At 34.6% G+C, this 9,339-nt stretch overlaps 1 long non-coding RNA gene across 1 annotated transcript; it reads left to right on the top strand.

Moving 5' to 3' along the window:
* Window positions 1-739: 739 nt before the first annotated feature.
* LOC149804872 (uncharacterized) lies at window positions 740-4,153 on the top strand. The gene is made up of 3 exons (XR_016414644.1): window positions 740-850; window positions 2,077-2,178; window positions 3,336-4,153. It is a non-coding gene; the product is annotated as an uncharacterized LOC149804872 (long non-coding RNA).
* Window positions 4,154-9,339: the final 5,186 nt, after the last annotated feature.

The raw sequence follows: 9,339 nt of genomic DNA, 5'->3' as shown, positions 1-9,339 counted from the left end.
TTACATACAGTAACTAGTTATCTACGCGTCAGTTTTCCTTCTTCTTTTTGTTATTTTGCCATGATATTTATATGAAGTGTAGTAATAAAAATTGGAAACTTCATTTCTTCAGTCCATCTATCCATTTCGTTTCCTCTGGTGCCGACGAAGCCATGTTTACACCTTAATTTTAATATTTTCATTACTTTATATCTATTACACGCCGTAAAGAATTGTTGTGCTTCAGATGTTGTCCCGTCTACAATGTTGTTCATCTGCAGCACATGCTCAACTTGGCAGTTCAAACCGAAATGCAATTCGACTCCATTTTTAATGACATTACTTAGAGCTATTTATTAAGCTTTTCATTGATATTTCAGCTCCAAGTTGTGTAATCAATGCATCCGTCTCTATTCTCTACTACGTTATATTTGCCAAAATATATATATTAAAATTACAAACCTTGAATGACATTCTTTTGTGGAATGTGCTCCTCAATATCATATAAAGTGTTACAGGTAAAGTGGAATACGCCTCTCATTACAATTGATCTCAACGCCTTTCACAGTTTCATTATAATAGGACACTATCTATATTGACTAAAACTCTAATGTGGCTTGTTTGTTTAGAACTGACTGCATTGACCTTGTACTTACGCCAAAGAAGGATGTAACCTAAAACGATAACTGATTGTATTGGATATTTCTTACCTTATAGTGGGCTGTAACATAGAACATTACTTTGGTTGTACACAGTACGTTCACGCTCAGTTTTACTGCGGCTGTGTAAATTTCTACGGTCAAAGTTTTCTTTCCGGGGACAGGAAAGCTAGGAGAAAGTCATACCGGGCCTGCCAAAAAGTAGTAATAAAGTAAGTTTGCTCTGTATTGCGACATATATCTGTATTTCATTACTTACAGCTTATGTGAAGATCAAATCCCTGTTTTGTTAATTTTGTACGAAATACTGTTCATTTATTAAACACGAAGATGCATGCGACCCTTCCATGAGATTTTATCTCCAGGTATTTTTTGTACCCACAAAAGGATCCATGTTGAATCTTTTGAGATGTTTTGGTCCAATCGTGGACATTAATATTTGTTATTTCTTCCATGTATTTATCCCCTTATTTCTCGAAATCAGCTAGACGAACATTTCTAAACTTATTATACTAGTGGAGTAGATCCCAAGCATTGAACTATCAAAGAGTGGTTGAAATCAAAAACATCTACGTAGCAGCTCAATTGATGCAAATTACCTAATATAACTGGTTCACTATGCACCCTGTTTGCGTATCGTGCATCTGTAAATACCTTCCTATTTACCCGATTAATCTCTACGAATTTCTCCAAGACTTTCGTCTCAGCATATTCTAGGGGTCAACATGGACCATCATTGCCCTGAGAAGAGTTCCAATTAGATTTAGCATTTTATGAGTAGCCAATAAGGATTATATCCCATTAATATTTTGATTCTGTGTGACAGTTTATTCTTGGCTAGCGATAGTTGGCATTTTCATTAACCGCTGAGGATTTGCAACACAAATATTGTATCTGACGTAAATTTTATCAGGCAATGTATTATTATTATTAAATGGCTTTTAATTTTGTTTTCTTTTGTTATGCTTTAAGTTTTTATTTTGTCTAGTTCGAAAAAGTCACACGATACGCGTCAGTTTGTGGTGTTCTCTATATGCATAATGCTATCATGTTTAGGGGCCCCGAGTGGCCGAGTGGTCTAAAGCGCTCTCCGTTACGGATCACTGCCATCTCACCTCTGTCTGCATGGGTTCGAGTCTCGGATTCAGCCAATGTGGATATATGAGAAAGCTTGCCAGTAGCTTCTCGTGGGTCGGTGGTTCTTTCTGGGTTTTTGTCGGGTTCTTCCTCCACCATTGATACTGGCCGCCATGTATAGCCTATCGTGTGCTGAAAAATGGCGTTAAACCCTACAACAACAAAGCTATCATGTTTCTTATCGCTGTTGTTATCTTACCTAGATTATCATGACACTGTAAAAACTAATTGACACTTTTTGCACAGTTGGCTCAAAATTTAATATATATCTAAATGTTGTAAATAAAACTTCCCTTTGCAGTTGAAGAAGCATTTATTACCAAACGCCATCGGTAATTTATTTCATCGACTTGTGACTTTCGCTCTCTCTTTCTTCCATCGAAGACTACTCAAGCATACGCAGGTAACATAACAAATCACCTCTGATCTTTCAGCTCAAAACATATTTTGTACACGCAATGCAAAAGACCAATATGAGATTTAATAAGGGACATTAATGGTACTAAAAAAAGTGTTTTTGTATCTCGTCTATATGTAAAAATTTAATGCACGGGTAAAGGTCTCAGAAAGCTGTATTAGGAAAAGACTCCACGCTAATATTGCAGCCAATGGTCTAATCCCCAAGTTATAAGAGTGGTTTCCAACAGCCCCCCCCCCCGACACACACACACACACACACACACACACACACACACTGGTAATAATCAGTTGTCTCATTCTTTAAATAATTCTGAATATTTTGACTCCGTTACGTTTCTCAGTTTAGTTGACAATCTCTGTGGTTTCGAACGTTTTACAAATCGAAACGTGAACTCTTTGGATTTCAGTTTTTAATAAATATATAGACATCCATTTTGTATGGTGCAGCAATAAATGCATCATCGGTCGGAGATTTGACTCGAACACAGTGCGTTCGCTACTCGTGTTGTCCTTTTGCTAAAAATGTATAGTAATTATGTTAGGATTGTATTTGAAATTCTGTCAGAGAAAATTAGCGTATAAAATTGTACTGAAGTCAACATAAATCAGTACGTTTATATACATGACATAATAAAGCTATGCCGATCTGAATATGCAGTTTTTGAACTAGTAAACCTCCTAATGACCGAAGCCAAGCGGACTTCAATAGTTACGATTTACATGTTCATACACTTTCATATTCACCTTAAGTAAAGGTCTTTAATTGTTTTGTTACATAATTCTGTGAAATTTAATTTGTTTCAGTAGAGTCAAAATGACATTTCAAATCCATGACGCTAAACATGCGTGATGACGTCAAGTAAACCGATATGATACATAATGCAAATCACGTGTATCTGTGTCAGCTAATGTAACAGCGTTCCTTAAAGGAATCAGGTAATAATAAGCAGTCATGGCCTCTTCTTGAGTTAAGTACTTGCTTTTGTAAAACTTAAATATGATATTGACCTACGCTGCTCACTAAAACAATGCACTGAAAATCCAGTAATTATTATATTACTTCCTCATTATCTAACTACTGGTACATAATGATTAAGAGATATGAAAGTTTGTAGGTACATATATCTTTTTTTATTATAGAAAAGTGATCTGTAGAGAATGACCTTGAATGTAAACGGGTCAACTACTGACTCAGGCATGCCTGTAAGACAGGTTGTATCCGATGACGTTGGTGTTTTTGATGGCTTCGTTTCAAGAAATTCCATAATGACAGAAGCTCACCGTTATCTTATATTGATCGGTTATCGGAACGTGTTTGTCTCCCTCTTGCAACTACCTACACCTTGTCTCCAGGGATATATTGAAAGTACTGTAAATAGGCAGATGACAGCAACTGGAGGGAGAGGAGAAGGAAGATTCTGGTATCTCAGGCTTTGTCTTCCATGTTACCATCAAAGAATGGTAGGAAGACAACGACGGCGAGATGGCCACGATTAGGACAAATATTTGCAGTCTTACTTTTATCTGTGAAATACTTTTGTTAAATTATACATACTTTCCTTTATACCATATAAGCAATAACAGAAGCTGGGGGGATGGAGGTGGGTTCGGTTGCTTAAGAAGTTCCTATGCTATTGGTGCAATTACAAGGTAAAATTGTTAAAGTGTCTTGGAATAGTATAACTTTACTGCCTTTACGGGGGGTGGCTTGGGTGGTTGCAACGCCACATCCAGCAATAAGGTTGGACAGAACTAGAATGTGTAACATCAACTGTTTCTGAACGGAAAACCTTCATCTATTCGGACATTCAGTGATAATACAGAAGTATTTTGAATTATATATCTCCTATTCAGGCTATTCAGCATTCTTTAGAATCAAATGTGTCTTATTTTAAAAGACGAGGATCAGAGTGCAGTTATGATATTATAGATTCAAATGTTTTATATTCTTACGCATCTTTTTAAAAATAAATGTGTCTGCCTGAAATTACGCTTTTGTTCCTTCAGTCGTTTTATACTCATTTAGACATTGATGTGGTAACTGCTCATATTGAACACGGTCCGTAATATCGGCATTTATCCTAAGTTTGGAACGTATAGTTAATAAACGACAACTACATTTCTCAAAACTTTGAGAATTTTCCAGAAGTCAATAGAAGAAGAACATACTCCTAGATAATTGTATATGATCTTATTGAACTGGCCAATAACACATTTATTCATGATATTTCTAAATTATATAGTTTGCTGACTTTTTGCATGATTATACAGTTGAACCTATTTCTATCCAAAACACAATGAAATCTAATTTTCGAAAGAGCTTTATAGATATTTACTACATTTTTGTACGTTTGCATCTCTCTCTCTCTCTCTCTCTCTCTCTCTCTCTCTCTCTCTCTATATATATATATATATATATATATATATATATATATATATATATATATATATATATATATATATATATATATATAGCTCGGCGAATATCAGTTTATATCAACTAAACTAGTCCATCTACGCCAGTGAAGTGTATAAGCTATCTTCTTATCACTGATGGGCCGCAACCGTGGGAATATTCATTGTTCGGATTACTCAGGTTAAATTATTTTACTATTATTTAATATAATCAATATGGCAGACGTCTTTCCAGGCAGCCGAGCATAGATTGGAAGCATATATATTTAAAACGCTATGGTCTTAAAGTATGTAGCAGAAAAGAGTGAGAGTCAACAAGTTTTGTAAAATTCAACAAATACTTTTTTCTCTAGAATACAAAGTGACAATTGAAACATAATTTACAGTATTGCACATTAAATCCCAACTAGCATACAAGTTTTATCATAAGTGGATATTTAAAGCTCTAACTGAATTCCAGTGGTGTTCCAAATAAGTTACAATATTGAACGTGTCGATGTGACTCTAGTCTCGAACGTGGTAATGTACCAATGACCTCAATTGTGAATATAGGCTAATATTTTTTAATGTATTACAATCATACAATCCAAATATGTTCTCGTCTGAATTCGCTATAGTTCCATATTAATGTTCCAGTCCAAGAATATTAAAGATGAGCACTTTGTATTTCCAGTGAATTATAATTTGAAACAAAAATTCTACCCAAATGAAATACTGAACACAACAATATGACTGATTCTGCCTAAAATGTTAAATGCAGAAATGAGTAATTTTTCAAAAATACAAGATTATAAACCCCTCTTGTTGACCTAGGTCGCAACTACCATTGTCTGAAAATATTCTGGCATTTAATGGAATTTTCCTTTCTAGAATATTCTAAGTTGCGAACAAGATAAGGTCTATTATCAAAATTAAAATACAGAACATAGCAAATATCAATTATTATATTCTCATTTTTTTCTCCGTTAACTTTACATTCTCAGAATCGTCCAGTATCTTACGATATTGCACTCATGTTCACTTCATATTGCACTCACGTGTGCCCAATAGTGTAGTAGGAACTACTTTGTAAGCAAATCATGTACATTCACGTAGTAGGTGCTTTGATAAAGTTTGTTTCTGAATGAACTAAAGTAGATGTTTCGGGGACTGGCACATACCAGCTGTTTTGCCACATTCAGCGTTAACTTTCTTGATATAATGTTTCGGATTTAGGCTAGCGATAGAAACCAGATTTCATAAACATGCTGGGTCCCTACAAATAACAGGCAAGTAACATGGAATAAACTGTCTTCTTTAGCTGGCAATAAGAATGGCAAAAAATATGCTTACAGTTTAACATCCTGAATTTCCTCAAAATGTACTTTCTTAGTTCTGCAAATCTGAATTACATGAGCAATGTCATGGATTCTCACCTTGATCACACATTTCGAAACTGTACTGTAATTGCGACTATTTTCCAAGTATAATTACATCCTCCGTAGAGCATTGACAATGAAATAAACATTATATTCCATAGCGTCCTTTTGATAATTGCAACTGAAAGACTTCATATTTTTCCCACATGATGATTTCAAACATTCAATGACAGAACAGAAACACACTTGCAGATGTCAACATGCTGCTCACATGCTGCTAAAATCCGATGTACTTCATGTGAAATTGGCACAGATAATCACGAAAGTTCGTAGAATGGACAATAATAACATAATCTATTCATTCCAGATCAAATGAAAAAGTTGTTGCAATGCGCATTCATTCACAATATGACTCCGAATATCAATTTTAAGGAGACCGAAACGCCATTTTCTTTTGAAAGTTATGTCTAGCGGGGGACTAAGTTCAAATGTATCTGGGCGGAGTTATGGGCTCATTAATAATGTTGTGTAATGATGAATCTGCGTTTGTGTATCTAGTTTGGAATATGGCATACATTCAGTTACTTTGTTTCTTGTAATGTATTTTTGTTTATATAATTAAGCCTTAGGTAGAATTAGAAAATGAGCATATAATAAAAAGTTTACTGCATTTGTATGGGAAAATATAAGCTCATTTTTTCTGATGGATATACTTCACTCCCAAGGTCGTGTAGTATTACCATCCCAAATATTTGTTCATATGTCCCCATAAAATGCAGTAACCTTTAAGTACTACAGGTTCTTCGTGGGACAATTCCAAAGTCATAGTGCTAGATCCAAATAAATATATTTACCTCCATTAATATTGATCATAATGCTTAACCCACATTCATAGAGAAATATTGACTATTTTATTTGTTTACAAAATAAGAGTTACTGGTCAGGTGCACAATTAACTTTAGTTTGGACAAGGTCAAGTCCAAAATACAATATACATAACATATAAACATGGCGAAAGAAACTAACATATACAAATTAAATATACACGACAAAATTAACAACAGAGAGCAATGCTTGCACCTGAACTCAGTACATGTTTTGTTCTCCAACTACACCTGAGCTGTGGGTATCGCTTCAGACAACAACACCACCCAGATCCAGAGGCAGGAAAAAGAAAATGTTAGAACCTGTTGAAAGTTTGAAGGCAATGTATTGGTGACATAATATTAAAGCAGGCTCACATACATTTTCTGATAAAACTTACTATAACCTAAGATTCCTAAAATCCTTGTTAAAACAATCAGAGATTGCTGACAATAGAGAGAAACACCAAATGAACTGTGCAGGAGTGATGGATTGAATTGCGAATCTAGTTAGATATTACGGGTTTCCTTCAAACGGACAGGGATGGATTTGGGTAGAGGAGCGGTGACCGTTCCAGAAATATCGTTTAGGGGGTACTTGTGGGCTGGCGATGAGTAAACAAGTAGGATATGGATCGTTCATTAGCTTTGGGAGCGACCATATCCCATCCCCTCTCCCCGACCCAGTGAGGCTCCCTCCACCTGCAAATGACTGTAACAACCGGAACTCTTCCTAGAGTGAGTTTGCGTGACAGTTAAATTATTAAAAATGTGCATTGAAAACACTTAAAATGCAGAAGCTTCCGAGTCCTTCGCCCCCAGGGGCCCCACTTTTTGATTTCATCCAACAGACGCCGTTACCAACGTGTTCCTCCCCGGTATTTTTGAATCCGCAACTGTAAGAAACTTATAAGACATGATTATCTTATCAGTTTGAGTTTTGTAATAGATATAGCAAAGTGAAATACAAAGAAATAAAACTATAATGGAAATGACATTTGCCTAGATTAGCAGAAGCGATTTCTGATGACGATCTTGAAATGTTGTGGATAACAAGCTAACGTTGAAATTAAACATCATATCTCGACAATTTTCAATCCCTTTAGATCTCGATTGAAAACTGAATGATACCTCATTCAGTGATAGGGAACATACAAGGAGAGAATGATAAATGTCATGAGTGTTATTTAGCTTGCATACATATAGTGTAAGTTTTACTAAAAATTATTCGTGTAATGTTTTCTGCAGTGATATTGGAGTAAGCTGGCGCGTCTGCCCGCGGAGCAATGTGTTCTCGCAGATATTTTTCGCTACAGAGACATTATAGTTATTTATTATATAATTTAATTTTTAAAAACGTATTGTACGCTGAATGGTTACGTTGTATGGCCGGTAAAGTTTCCATTGCCACTAAAATACAAGCATTCTTTCCCTTCTTCAAATAATTCATCAACATGTTTATAAATTATTCTCCTTTTTTTCTTTCTTTTTTTTGTGGAATGTTTTTTTTTGCTTGCAATAAGGGAATCAGCTGATTTTGGAAAACAATTTAATCTAGATTTTACAAAATAGATCCGTATTTCTTTATATTTCGCTGTCCAGTCGATTTTTTGAGATTTCAATTTTTTTTTGTGCTAGCGACATTGTTTTTGCTTTTGTTAAAATTTTCTCTGCAAACCATCGCACGTGCCTAAAAACTACATATTACGATCAAGTGTCATAGAAAGGCTCTCTTAATTGAAAAAAAGTCAAACACCAATGTTTCGAGATGACTGAATGTTCTGCTTGAAAAATATACAATGTAATGATAAAAAGACAATATATAAACTTGTACTATCGTCAAAATCTGTCAACTAAATATGATAAGCACACGATACTTATTGAGGAAAAGGGAAGAACATATTCTTCTACAGATAAAACTCAAAATAGAGGTCTGAAAGACAGCATTTAAACTTTAAATATCACTAAGGAAGTTGTTAAGAAAATGTTACATCTTATCTGTTCCATTCGCTGTTACCTTCCGCCACTTTTAGAGTGATTGACCAGCTGTTGATAATGAGTATTAACATAATATGTTTAGTCCAGTTAATAGGAATCTGCATAAATTTTGGACACTGTTATTTTTACGATTCGTTCAAATTATTTCAATCGAACTTGGGAACCACATGGAATCATAATAAGCCAGTGCGAATAATATTAGTCTCTTTATCGAATCAGTATTTCGAAATGAAATTTTGTGCAATATCCAACTAAATATTGTACAGACGTTGTGGATAATATCAATCAATATTATATTTTTAACTTTCTAGTTTTATATACTTCAACAACTCATATCCCTTTAATGTTAAATATTTGTTTTACCTCATCAGTTTCTTTAGAGTTTGCATGAATTAATTCTTATTATTCGTGGTCATTAAAACATTTTTTAATTCCAGTTTCTATAGGATACAACTACTTGATAATGACGATAATGATGTTGATGATCGTTTACGGTACGAACTATTTTGA

The sequence above is a fragment of the Sinohyriopsis cumingii genome, chromosome 2, assembly GCF_028554795.1.
Source record: "Sinohyriopsis cumingii isolate HCF-2022 chromosome 2, ASM2855479v2, whole genome shotgun sequence".
NCBI classification, from domain to species: Eukaryota; Metazoa; Mollusca; class Bivalvia; order Unionida; family Unionidae; genus Sinohyriopsis; species Sinohyriopsis cumingii.
This window is presented reverse-complemented; position numbering and strand designations above follow the sequence as displayed.